The sequence below is a fragment of the Triticum aestivum genome, chromosome 1A, assembly GCF_018294505.1.
Source record: "Triticum aestivum cultivar Chinese Spring chromosome 1A, IWGSC CS RefSeq v2.1, whole genome shotgun sequence".
Lineage (NCBI taxonomy): Eukaryota > Viridiplantae > Streptophyta > Magnoliopsida > Poales > Poaceae > Triticum > Triticum aestivum.
The window spans coordinates 535,588,893-535,601,856 of record NC_057794.1 but is presented as its reverse complement, the minus strand read 5'-3'; the positions used below and the strand labels follow the sequence as shown (position 1 = coordinate 535,601,856).

The following is a 12,964-nucleotide window of genomic DNA, read 5'->3' as shown; positions in this document are numbered from 1 at the left end:
CCTCCTCGTGAATTGCGCCCAGGCAAATTTTGGAAAATATAAGTTTTTTCTTCTCTATATTTGAGAAAAAAAAAGAAACAGTCAGTTTTTTTATTGAGAAAAGAAAGAAACAGTCAGGCGGAACTAGCGGATTGGATGGATGGGTTCGTCAGGCCCGTTAGTTCTGGGGCTACGGGCCGAGCAGATCACACCGAACGCAGCCACGACCGGCCATCCAACGGCACAAGTCGGCCCGGCGCCCCAGCCAAACCCTAACGCCCCAGAACCCCTCTATATAAGCAGCGGCGAAGATGCCCTTCTTCCCCACGCCGCCACCTCCCATCCATCCCAGCAAACAGGTTCTTCCCCCGTCCTCACCCTCTGACCCATCATATCTCGATCTGCCTTCTTGTTTTGCAACCCGTTTTCGGTTTTGGTCTTCCCGTGTGGATCTTGCATCTGTCCTGAGGACGGTGACGATTGATATTTGGTCTCGTTCGTCGTAACTGGCAATCTCCTTGCCTTGCCGACCATCCTGCAATATCACCACCCATATTCCGAGTCCTCTTCTCGATTAGAATCGCCGTCCCCATGCAGCTGCTCTTCTTGTTTTATTTCTCGTTTCTTATCGCTGGCCGAGGATTAAATTAATTATGACAAGCATATGTCCGAAGTTTCTTCATGTGGAACGATCTAATCTTCTCTATGAGGCCAATGATGCTGCTCATCCCTTTGTCCTTTTTGATGTTGATTTTGTGGGTTCGTGCTGCTGCTGATGATTAGTGTGAACCTTTCTCAATGAATCACTAGTGATTACATAACCTACTGCCTTCCTTCTGAGGCATCACGATCCCTTGAATCCTTTTGTATTTTTTCTTGTCGCTTTTTTCTCTTGAAATTATTGGTTTGCGAAGGTCGAATGATGATCCCAAGTGCATAGTTCATATGATCAAATCGTGATTACTTGAACAAAAATAGTCTTTCGCTCCTATCTGATGACCTTACAACCTTATCTTCTCCCCGAGAATTGCACAATCTGTGTGTTTGTTTGTTTGTTTGTTCGTTATATCTTTGTATCCTCATGTATGAATTTGTTGTAGAGGACAGTGAAGATTGATATTTGGTCTCGTTCGTCGTAACTGGCATTTATTTGCCTTGCCGACCATCCTGCTATATCACCACCCATATTCCGAGTCTTCTTTTTACACATTATCCATTGAAATCATTTAGACTTAAATAATTTTGTATAGCAAAAGGTACATACGTTAGCAGATCTCTGTAGTTGTGAGGATGATGATTTCAAATTTGTCGCCCCAGTCTTAGGGTCTGCTTAGGTGGATCTGTGCTGATTGACATACTATTAAATCTGACTCAGCAAATGAAACTCAAATAGTTGGTTTGATTTTCTTGGGTGATGTCAGTGACGATTTGCAAATATTCAAGCTCAACAGACCAAATCACAGGTCTTCTCTCAGGAGTTGTTTTGTATGCCGATTATCCCGCTGAACCGAGCCATCTGATAGCCTTTATTTTTAATCTGCCGTTCATTGTTTGTCAGTGTCTGTTTCCTTTGGAGAGTGTAGTTGCAATGAGGATAACAAGCTCCCTCTTCTGAAAGCATTGACGACATTGCTGGCAGAATCGAACCAATTAAACATTGCCACTACTGAGCAACTATATCTTTCTTTGATCTTTTTGGCTGTTGTTTTGCTTTTCAATTTAGGTTATCTCTTTGGATTATGAGGAGGTATTGATGCATAATCCAACACTTGATCCGAGGGGTGGCATGAGCTGCCTGTGTGATGTCATCTTTGCAACTGAATCCATTAGAGATTAGTTTTAATTATTTATGTTCTGCATGATTTCGTTGGTATCATGTGATGAAACCTTATTCAATCTTAGGACACCTTCTGATACAGTGCCTATTTTCCTGTGGATGAGAAGGCTTTTATATTCTGATGATACGCCATGTTTTCTTATGTATTTGCTTTTACAATTACACCAGAGACCTGCAAAGTAGTTGAAGCCTATGATGATCAGCTTTATGTTGGAATTACCGTCTGATTCTGAATGACGATATTTTTGCGGCTTTCTGTGGCACAAAACCAATGGCGAATGCTTTTATTTATTTCATTAGTGTTAATTTTGATCAAACTTAAATTATCCCGGTGAAGATTCTTTGACCAGGAAGTGCCGTATGACACTGTAAACAACAGCTGTTTCTTACCACTGCAGGTGTCCTCCTTTGGCTATAACCTTTGTGGTTTGGGCAGGGCTGGAATGTCCATTTGCACCTGGTTTGGTTCTGCTGTGTGCATGATTTTAAATGGGTCTCTGAGGGATTCTCTGTTTGATCTTTTTTTTGTGTGTTAATTGTAACCTGTGTCTGTATTTTAGTTGGTCACTCTATAGAGCTTGTTATTGTGGTTAAATTATTTTTCCAGTGGCTTTTAAGTTGTCAATATGATTTGGTTAGTTTGGGAATATGGCGATGAAGATAAATATAAGGCTTGTTTCTCAAAACATTCGCAGATGCCGCCTAAGAGCTTTCGCCCAGCCAGGCTTGAGAGCTAATGCTGCTAATTCCTTCCTTGGATGTCTGAGCCTTATGAATAATGTCCCTGTGCTTTGTTTTCTTTTATTTGATTTTTTTCTATGTGGGTGCACAGTTTGAATGTTTTAGCTGATGTTCTTGCATCCAGAGTTTACAATGCTCCTGAGATTATTCAGGTGGCGCTTAGAGCACTAATCCGTACAGATGGATGTTGGGTTACGCTCGCCCCCATATTCTAAGCTCTTCTCTTTCTTATTTTTTGGAATTGATCCTTTTTTGGTGCAGTGATTATAGAACATTCCTCGTACTGATGGGAAAATCCCTATGAACGACATCTATACACCCATAGAATCTGAGCACCAATGTGTATTATTATGTTATTTTACTCTTTGTTTTCCTTTCTACGACTCCCATATTATGTGAGAGCTAATGCTTTTACCCAGCTGAGCCATCAGTTCTTGCGTGGTGCCCTGTTCATTATCTATATAATGTTCGGAGACCGTAGCAATAGATGATCAATCTAAACTCCACCGTCAGTGAGGGTTCTTGCTCTGTGTTTGAAGCATTGAAACAGTACCTGGTGAATTGTACTCCCTCCGTTCCCAAATACTTGTCATTTCAAATAGACTCAATATATGGATGTATGTAGACATATTTTAAAGTGTAGATTTACTCATTTTGTGTAGTATGTAGTCACTTGTTGAAATCCCTAGAAAGACAAGTATTTAAGAACGGAGGGAGTACATGTTATTGATCTGAATTTCACTCTTTGGTTTCTACAGATGTACATGTTGAAACAGAGATTTATTGATGAGATTAATTGCTGGTGATTGATCTATGGTCATGAATTTCTCATGTAAATATAGCATAATGTTGACTGCGCACTTTGAAAGATGATGGTGTATTCCGAGGGTCAGTCCGTTTTTTATTGAATTCGCTGATAGATCTGGATGATTCAAAGAATGATTCCCCGGTACCATTATTTAAATTGGAGCTTTTCAATTCCATTTTTGAGATTGAGGTGAGGGTTTAAGACAAGTTATTGAAATTTGCTGCAGCCTTAATAAACAGAAGGTTTAAACAGCAGCCTGAATGACGATCAAACTGATTAAATACAGCCCTGATCAATCACCAGCCTGACAAATTGCTACTATGATCGGACTACCTGCAATCCATTGGACTTAAATTGCTAGTATGACTAATGATCGGACTATCTGCATCAAAACCGGACGTGATTACAAGCTCGCCCAGTACACTGTAGCCTCATGGTAACACAGCCCTGATCAGTGGCAAAATTGAAAGGTGGTTCCAGCCAGGAAACATAGATATGCTTTCAGCATAAAACACATGATTCCAACAAAAAATTGAAATGATTCTAGCAAAATTGGATGTGGTTCCAGCAGAAAATATGTTCTTCCTAGCAATAATTGTTATGGTTCCAACAAAAAAAACATGGTTTCAACAAAATTAATTTGGTTCTAGAAAAAAATTGAAAAAAAGTACTCCCAAAGAATTCCAGCAAAAAGTACTCCCAATCGCTGTTGGACGCAATAGTTTTCGCCGCAGGTCGGCTGCTCCACTGCCTTGCATCAACGGGTGCATCTCGCCGCGCGCCATGAGGGCATGTCATTGCCGGTTGTGTTGCTTAGAAGGGGTGCTGGGGCAGGCCATGGCCGACCGGCACCGCCTTGCCGTGGTAGCAGATCTCGTCGGGGAGACAGGGGTGGCGGAGCAGAGGATCCACTGCCTCCCACAAACGTTTTCTAAATTACATTGCGAAAACCACCTGCAAAAAACAGAGCCTATCCAACATTATTAGTCCACCATAACGGGCGGCTGGTGGGTTTTTCTCGTTTCACCTTTTCTCCTGCAAGAGACGACTCAACTACTCATGAACTATTTTGGCATGTACAATGGTGCTATCTTACAGCATCTTCGGCCGTTAGCCCCCCAAAAGGCTTAAAAATTGTTGCCTGGGGCCAAGTCGGCTCTGGAGGCGATTGGGTTCCTAGCCGTTGGCCCTAGGCATCGATATTTGCCCCTTTTTTTATGCAAATGTGCCTGTCTTTTCGATATTTGCCCATTTTTTTATGCAAATGTGCCTGTCTTTTGGCCCACAATTGTCTCGATATCGACGCAAATCAGCCCATATTTGCCATGGTTTGGCGCAAATTCAATAAAAGTAATTTTTTTTATCACATAGTTCATCACAAATAATATAGTTCAATACAAATTATATAGTTCAACAAATAAAAACTCATATTTCATCACACGTCGAGCTAGGTGTTGCCCTTGAGCCTCCATATGTGCTCCACTAGATCCTGTTGCAGTTGTTGATGCACCTGTGAGTTTCAGATCTTCTGACGCATATTGAGGAAGGCAGTCCAGGTTGCCGGTAACTGGTGATCAACTTGCGCAAGAGGACACTGGCTCTTCTTGCTTGCTCTCAATGATCATGTACAAAATAACACAGTGGTACGCCTTCAACGTATATATAATTTATGATTGTTCTATGTTGTTATATTATCATTCTTGGATGTTTTATAATTGTTTTATAGTCATTTTATATCATTTTTGAGACTAACCTATTGACATAGTGTAAGTGCTAGTTGATGTTTTTGCATGTTTTTTACATCGCAGGAAATCAATATCAAACGGAGTCCAAACATCGTGAAACTTTTTATGGATTTTTATGGACTAGAAGACCACCAATGGGCCAGAGCAGCACCTTGGGGGTGCCCCGAGGGGGGCACAACCCACCAGGGTGCGCCTGCCCCGAGGGGGGCACAACTCATCAGGGTGCGCCTGGGGGCCCAGGTGCGCCCAGGTGGGTTGTGCCCACCTCGGTGGCTTCCCGCACCCCTCTTTACCCTATAATTTCCCAAATATCCCGAAAACCCTCGGGGTTAACCTAGATCAGAAATTCCACCGCCGCAGGCCTCTGTACCACCAAAAATCAATCTAGACCCGTGTCGGCACCCTACCGGAGGGGGGAATCATCTTCGGTGACCATCTTCATCATCCCGGCGGCCACCACGATGAGGAGGGAGTAGTCCACCCTCGGGGCTGAGGGTTTGTACCAGTAGTTATGTGTTTAATCTCTCTCTCTCTCTCTCTCTCTCTCTCTCTCTCTCTCTGTCTCGTGTTCTTGAGATGACACGATCTTGATGTATCGCGGGCTTTGTTAATATAGTCGGATCATATGGTGTTTTCCCCTCTCTATCTTGTTGTGATGAATTGAGTTTTTCCCTTTGAGATTTCGTTGTTATCGGATTGAATACTTTTATGGATTTGAGAACATTTGATATATGTCTTCAATTGAATACTCGTGGTGACAATGGGGTATTGTATTGATCCACTTGATATATGTTTTGGCACTCAACTCGCGGATTCCCGCAGTGACACTGGGGTAATCTATGCATAGGGTTGATGCACGTTCTTGTCTTTGTTTTTCTGGTAGAAATCTTGGGGCACTCTTTGTAGTTCTTTGTGTTGAATTGAATATTATGAATTTGAATTTGCTTTGGTGTTATTTTTGTATGAACTCTTGGTTAGATCGATTGGAAAGAATAGTTTCGTGTTATTTTAGTACGAACTCTAGGATAGATTCACCGGGAAGAATAACTTTGAGGTGGTTTCGTACCCTACAGACAATTCCGTGTTATGTTCTTCGCTAGATAGGAGCTTTGGAGTGATTCTTCGTTGCACTTTGAGGGACGGTTATATGATCCAATTATATTAGCATTGTTGAGAGGTTGCACTAGCAAAAGTATGGACCCTATGCCTCATTTTCAAGCATTGCAATACCGCTTTTGTGCCCGTTTACTATTTGCTACCTTGCTGTATTTATTTATTCAGATTATAAAAATATATTTCTACCATCAATATTACACTTTTATCACCATCTCTTCACCGAACTAGTGCACCGATACAATTTGCCATTGTATTAGGTGTGTTGGGGACACAAGAGATTTATTGTATTTGGTTGTAGGGTTGTTCAAGAGAGACCATCTTCATCCTACACCTCCCACAGATTGGTAAACCTTAGGTCATCCACTTGAGGGAAAATTGCTATTGTCCTACAAAACTTTGCGCTTGGAGGCCCAACGCGAGTCTACAAGAATAAAGTTGCGTAGTAGACATCAAGCTCTTTTCTGGGCCGTTATCGGGGAGGTGAGTGCTTGAAGGTATATCTTTAGATCTTGCAATTGAATCTTTTAGTTTCTTGTTTTATCACTAGTTTGGTTTATAAAAGAAAACTACAAAAAAAGGAATTGAGGTTGCATCATATTATTGACCATCTTTATAATATATTTTGTGAAAATGATGGAAAAGAAAATTGTGCTCAATTGATAGAAGATGAATTCAATAGAATGTTTGATATAAATAATGAGCATGATTGCAATGTTGTTAGTATGGATTCTTTGAATATCCATGATGCTAATGATATGCAAAGCCATAAGCTTGGGGATGCTATATTTGATGAATATGATATTTTTAGTCCCCCAAGTTTTCATGAGAAAATTTATTATGATGATTGCATGCGTCCTATTTATAATGATTATATTGATGAAATTGGATTTGGAGAGGCCATGACTTTATTTAGTGATGAATCCACTATTTTGGATGAGGCTTCAATTGACTATGAGAACAAAGTTGCTATCTATGATGACTATGGTGATGACATGTATGCTATAAAAAATAATCATAACCATGAAAATTGTCATCATGATTTTAATTTTCAATCACATGATAGTTATTTTGTTGAGTTTGCTCCCACTACTATGAATGAGAATATATTTGCTTATGTGGAGAGTAAGAAAATTTCTATGCTTATGCATCATGAAAAGAGTTCTTTATTTGATAGTTATATTGTTGAATTCATTCATGATGCTACTGAAAATTATTATGAGAGAGGAACATATGCTTGTAAATATTGCAATAATATCAAGTTTCCTCTGTATGTGTTGAAAATCTTGAAGTTATGCTTGTTTTGTCTTCCTATGCTAGTTGATTCTTGCTTCCATGAATTGTTTGATCACAAAATCCCTATGCATAGGAAGTGGGTTAGGCTTAAATGTGCAAGCAATATTCTTCATGATGCTCGTTTTCATGTTTCAATTTGTATCTTTTATGCGAGCATCATTGAATTCATCATGCCAAGCTAAAAGGCATTAAAGAAAATCGCTTATTGGGAGACAACCCAACACTTTTACCTACTGTTTTTGTGTGTCCACATGATTAGGCTACTGTAGTAATCATGTTTTATTGCTTTTCTTTCAATAAAGTGCCAAATAAGACCTTTGGGATGGCTTACGGTTATAGTTGATTTGATCTTGCTGAAAAACAGAAACTTTTGCGCTCAGGAAAACAATTCTCATTTTTAACAGAAGCATGATAAAATGCTGATTCTTTTTGCAGAAGATTAGTAGACAAATTAACAGGTTTTGCTATTTTTTCAGAATTTTTGGAGTAGTAGAAGTATGGTTGGAGTACAGATTACTACAAGCTATTCTGTTTTTGATAAATTCTGTTTTCAATGCATAGTTTGCTTGTTTTCTAATTTTCATGGCTTATATTGCTCAATATAAATTGTGGAAATAATATGCTACAGTAGGAATTGTGTGAGAACAATTATGAATCTTTTCTTTGACAGTACCAAAAGTGAAATGGTTTGCTCTTTATCATACTAACCTATCTCACAAAGTTCCGTTAAGTTTTGTGTGATTGAAGTTTTCAAGTTTTGGGTGAGATGTCGATATGAGGAGAATAAAGAGTGACAAGACCCTAAGATTGGGGTGCCCAAGGCACTCCAAGGTAATATTCAAGGAAGATCTAAGTAACTAAGCTTGGGGATGCCTCGGAAGGCATCATCTCTTTCGTCTCCAACATTATCGGTAACCTCACTTGGAGCTATGTTTTCATTCGTCACATGATATGTGTTTTGCTTGGAGTGTCAATTTATTTTGTTAGGATTTGCTTTCTGTTATTTAGAATAATTTTTTGCCTCTTTTATTTCAATAAAAGTGGCAATGATAGCCTTTTCCATGCTTATTTTGCAAGTATACATGTTGCTGTTTGAAAACAGAAAGTTTACCGTTGTTGCGAACATTCCCTAGAAAAGTCAGAATGTGATAAAATGTTGAAACTTTTTGCAAAATAAGCTATGATAAATTTTATAGTGTGGTAAAATTTCATAATCTTTGGAGTTTAAGAAGTATTGATACTCTTGCATTTTTGACAGTCTGTACTGTTTTGGCAGATTGCTGTTATGTTTGCATTGTTTGCTTGTTTAATGATTCTATTTGAGGATAGGAGTATTAAATATGCAGAGGCATTTAGTATGCAATGTTGAATAATAATTTTAGTGATTTGCTATAGTAGAGAATGATAAGGTTTCTGCATTGGTTTATACTAACTTATCTCACGAGTTATTGTTGAGTTTTGTGTGGATGAAGTTTTTAAGATTTAGGGAAATCGTGAAATAAAAGGAATTAAGGAGACAAAAAAGCATCCCAAGATAATATTTCAAGAAGTCTCAAGCATCTAAGCTTGGGGATGCCCCAGTAGGCATCCCACCTTTCTTCACCAACAATTATCGGTTAGTATCGGTTGATCCTAAGTTTTTGCTTCTTCACATGATGTGTGCTATCCTTGGAATGTAATTTTATTTTGTTTTGCTTGCCGTTTTAATAAAGTACTTAGATCTGAAAGTTTTTAAATAAAATAGAATCCTCAAATAGTTGCCAGGGAGGCTAGGTAAGCGGCACGCACATCCCGTCAACGAAGCTCTTTTCTATGGAATTGCTCTAGTGCTTCACTTATTTCTTTTTTAGCACGGTGTTGCTTCACTTAAATTAATTTGAGAGAAAGAAATGTTATGCTCATGATCTTCACTTATAGTTGTTTGAGCTTATCAAAAGCACCACATGAACATTAGTCGCAAAGTGATAGATATCTAAGAAGGATATAATAAAAACTTTCATGAAGATCATTGGACAAAATGAACTTGCTTCTTAGTAATAGTTTTGAGATATGATGATGTGATATGTGAGTCATCTTGATGAGTAATTATGCTTTAGTAAGAATATTGGTGTTAAGGTTTGTGATTCCCTATGCAAGCACGAAATTCAATAGTCATGCAATGAAATTATATCCTACTTGTTGTGCATTATTCAGTGTTAATTATGCTTAATGCTCGCTTATGAGATTATTCGTTTCTTGGTTGGTCGCTTCTCAATCTTTTGCTAGCCTTCATTTTGCACTAAGTATGATCACTACTTGTGCATCCAAAATCCTTTAAACTAGTTTTGCCACATGAGTCCACTATACCTACCTATACACGGTATTCTTTTGCCGTTCTAAGCAAATTTGTATGTGCCATCTCTAATATTCAAAATAAATTTCACTTTTTTGTGCTCGTACCGCTCGCGAGGCGGTGAGGGGTGGCTAATATTTTCCATGCTGGATGTGTTATTCTCACGATGAGTGTTTATTCACTTGTCATTGCACGAGAGTAAGGCAAAGGTATTAGGGATGCTCAGTCCCGAAATGAAAAGTGAATTTACTTTAGGTTGTCAAATAATAAATTCCTTGAAAAGTGTTGGTATGGAAGGCACCCGTGGATACAGTTAGCCATGGAAAGTGAAAGTATGGTGGAAAAAGGAATAAACTTTAATTTTTGTTTGGGAACCGCCTATTATATATCTAGCATGTATAGTGTTGGGAACTCTAAGCCGTTTTCGTTGGTGGGAAAAGTATGCCTCTCAAAATGTTTTTATCTCTCAATTTTCGGTTTGAGCTCTAGCACCTCTACAAATCCCTACTTCCCTCTACGAAGGGCCTTTCTTTTACTTTATGCAATTTTTATTTTTGAATTTGAGTCTCCATATTCTCTTATAAAAGCACCAACTAGGAGGCAGTACGATCGTACTTGAGCATTGGGTGCAGTTAATATGCGAGTGTGTTTCATGAATGGATCAATGGTTGAGCATGATGGACTAGGGATAGCTTATTTTAGTGTTGATATTTCGAAAGACGTGGTTGCTTGTTGATATGCTTGAGTATTTAAGTTATCATGTCAAAACTAGACTATTGCTTTGAACAATATAAAAGTCCAAATGTCCATGCTATAAAGAAAAGAATATGAGATGACATGTTAGGCAGCATTCCACATCAAAAATTCTGTTTTTATCATTTACCTACTCGAGGACGAGCAGGAATTAAGCTTGGGGATGCTGATACGTCTCCAATGTATCTATAATTTTTGATTGTTTCATGCTATTATATTATCATCCATGGATGTTTTATAATAATTTTATAGTCATTTTATACCATTTTTGGGACTAACCTATTGACATAGTGCCAAGTGTCAATTACTGTTTTCTTCATGTTTTTTACATCACAGGAAATCAATATCAAACGGAGTCCAAACACCGCAAAACTTTTTGTGGATTTTTTATGGATGAGTAGACCACCAATGGGCCAAAGCAGCACCTCAAGGGTGCCTCGAGGGGGGGGGGGCACAACCAACCAGGGCGCGCCTGGGGGCCCAAGCGCGCCCAAGTGGGTTGTGCCCACCTCGGTGGCCTCCTACACCCCCTCTTTACCCTATAAATTCCCAAATATTCCGAAAACCCTCGGGATTAACCTAGATTAGAAGTTCCACGGTCGCATGCCTCTGTAGCCACCGAAAACCAATCTAGAGCTATTTCGGCACCCTGCCGGAGGGGGGAATCATCTCCGGTGGCCATCTTCATCATCCCGACGGCCACCACGATGAGGAGGGAGTAGTCCACCCTCGGGGCTGAGGGTTTGTACTAGTAGCTATGTGTTTAATCTCTCTCTCTCTCTCTCGTGTTCTTGAGATGACACGATCTTGATGTATCGCGGGCTTTGTTAATATTGTCGGATCATATGGTGTTTCCCCTCTCTATCTTGTTGTGATGAATTGAGTTTTTCCCTTTGAGATTTCGTTGTTATCAGATTGAATACTTTTATGGATTTGAGAACACTTGATATATGTCTTGCAATTAAATACTCGTGGTGACAATGGGGTATCGTATTGATCCACTTGATATATGTTTTGGCACTCAACTTGCGGATTCCCGCGGTGACATTGGGGTAATCTATGCATAGGGGTTGATGCATTTTCTTGTCTTTTTTTCTCCGATAGAAATCTTGGGGCACTCTTTGAAGTTCTTTGTGTTGGATTGAATATTATGAATCTGAATTTGCTTTGGTGTTATTTTAGTACGAACTCTTGGTTAGATCAATCGGAAAGAATAGCTTTGAGGTGGTTTCGTACCCTACAAACAATTCTGTCTTATGTTCTCCGCTAGATAGGAACTTAGGAGTGATTCTTCGTTGCACTTTGAGGGACGGTTATATCATCCAATTATATTAGCATTGTTGAGAGGTTGCACTAGCAAAAGTACGGACCCTAGGCCTCATTTTCAAGCATTGCAATACCGCTTTTGTGCCCGTTTACTATTTGCTACCTTGCTGTATTTATTTATTCAGACTATAAAAATATATTTCTACCATCAATATTACACTTTTATCACCATCTCTTCGCCTAACTAATGCACCTATACAATTTGCCATTGTATTGGGTGTGTTGGGGACACAAGAGATTTCTTGTATTTGGTTGCAGGGTTGTTCGAGAGGGACCATCTTCATCCTACAGCTCCCATGGATTGATAAACCTTAGGTCATCCACTTGAGGGAAAATTGCTACTGTCCTACAAAACTCTGCGCTTGGAGGTCCAACACGAGTCTATAAGAATAAAGTTGCGTAGTAGACATCACACATCAAGTCATGATGTCCCACATTTGATCTTTCGACCAGGTTGAGCAGGGTACCGGACAATAGCAAATCGAGATTGGAGCACACCAAATGCCCGCTCGACATCCTTCCTGCAAGCCTCCTGAAACTTCGCAAAGTGAGAGTTCTTGTCTCCTATCACAGGGTTTGAGATAGTCTTCACAAATGTAGACCATCTTGGATAGATGCCATCAGCTAGGTAGTACCCCTTGCAGTAGTGCTACCCATTGACCTCGAAGTTCACCGGAGGATAATGACCTTCAAAAAGCTTGGCAAAGACATGGGAGCACTGCAACACGTTGATGTCATTGTGAGTTCCTGGCATACCAAAGGAGGAGTGCCAAATCCAGAGGTCCTATGTGGCCACTGCCTCAAGTACCACATTGCAACCGCCTTTGTACATCCCCTGCTAAGAAAATGGATAGTTCTTCCATTTCCAATGCATGCAGTCGATGCTTCTAAGCATCCTAGGAAATCCTCTTGCCGCACTCTATGCTAGGATCCGAGCAGTGTCTTCAGCATTGGGTGATTGCAAGTATTGCGGTCCAAACACTGCCACCACTGCCCTGCAAACGCCATGCGCCCATAGTCGCCGAGTGAATCAC

General features: G+C 39.8%; 13 non-coding genes across 13 annotated transcripts; all 13 read left to right on the top strand.

Annotated features, from left to right (window-relative positions):
* Positions 1–447: 447 nt before the first annotated feature.
* LOC123072806 (small nucleolar RNA Z43) lies at positions 448–544 on the top strand. The gene has a single exon (XR_006435426.1). It is a non-coding gene; the product is annotated as a small nucleolar RNA Z43 (small nucleolar RNA).
* Positions 545–746: 202 nt separating this feature from the next.
* Positions 747–823, top strand: LOC123073165 (small nucleolar RNA U83). Its single transcript, XR_006435622.1, has one exon. It is a non-coding gene; the product is annotated as a small nucleolar RNA U83 (small nucleolar RNA).
* A 66-nt stretch (positions 824–889) lies between these two features.
* Positions 890–983, top strand: LOC123072573 (small nucleolar RNA snR60/Z15/Z230/Z193/J17). Its single transcript, XR_006435254.1, has one exon. It is a non-coding gene; the product is annotated as a small nucleolar RNA snR60/Z15/Z230/Z193/J17 (small nucleolar RNA).
* A 97-nt stretch (positions 984–1,080) lies between these two features.
* LOC123072810 (small nucleolar RNA Z43) lies at positions 1,081–1,176 on the top strand. The gene has a single exon (XR_006435428.1). It is a non-coding gene; the product is annotated as a small nucleolar RNA Z43 (small nucleolar RNA).
* An 89-nt stretch (positions 1,177–1,265) lies between these two features.
* LOC123073398 (small nucleolar RNA U31b) lies at positions 1,266–1,352 on the top strand. Its single transcript, XR_006435667.1, has one exon. It is a non-coding gene; the product is annotated as a small nucleolar RNA U31b (small nucleolar RNA).
* A 40-nt stretch (positions 1,353–1,392) lies between these two features.
* Positions 1,393–1,496, top strand: LOC123072966 (small nucleolar RNA Z107/R87). The gene has a single exon (XR_006435508.1). It is a non-coding gene; the product is annotated as a small nucleolar RNA Z107/R87 (small nucleolar RNA).
* A 61-nt stretch (positions 1,497–1,557) lies between these two features.
* LOC123072230 (small nucleolar RNA R30/Z108) lies at positions 1,558–1,653 on the top strand. Its single transcript, XR_006434923.1, has one exon. It is a non-coding gene; the product is annotated as a small nucleolar RNA R30/Z108 (small nucleolar RNA).
* Positions 1,654–1,712: 59 nt separating this feature from the next.
* LOC123073556 (small nucleolar RNA snoR31) lies at positions 1,713–1,806 on the top strand. The gene has a single exon (XR_006435688.1). It is a non-coding gene; the product is annotated as a small nucleolar RNA snoR31 (small nucleolar RNA).
* A 42-nt stretch (positions 1,807–1,848) lies between these two features.
* On the top strand, positions 1,849–1,945 carry LOC123072902 (small nucleolar RNA snoR31/Z110/Z27). Its single transcript, XR_006435474.1, has one exon. It is a non-coding gene; the product is annotated as a small nucleolar RNA snoR31/Z110/Z27 (small nucleolar RNA).
* Positions 1,946–2,002: 57 nt separating this feature from the next.
* LOC123073121 (small nucleolar RNA snoR77Y) lies at positions 2,003–2,083 on the top strand. Its single transcript, XR_006435591.1, has one exon. It is a non-coding gene; the product is annotated as a small nucleolar RNA snoR77Y (small nucleolar RNA).
* Positions 2,084–2,141: 58 nt separating this feature from the next.
* LOC123072842 (small nucleolar RNA Z112) lies at positions 2,142–2,322 on the top strand. Its single transcript, XR_006435445.1, has one exon. It is a non-coding gene; the product is annotated as a small nucleolar RNA Z112 (small nucleolar RNA).
* A 143-nt stretch (positions 2,323–2,465) lies between these two features.
* LOC123072143 (small nucleolar RNA SNORD14) lies at positions 2,466–2,586 on the top strand. Its single transcript, XR_006434854.1, has one exon. It is a non-coding gene; the product is annotated as a small nucleolar RNA SNORD14 (small nucleolar RNA).
* Positions 2,587–2,808: 222 nt separating this feature from the next.
* On the top strand, positions 2,809–2,895 carry LOC123073365 (small nucleolar RNA snoR8a). Its single transcript, XR_006435664.1, has one exon. It is a non-coding gene; the product is annotated as a small nucleolar RNA snoR8a (small nucleolar RNA).
* Positions 2,896–12,964: the final 10,069 nt, after the last annotated feature.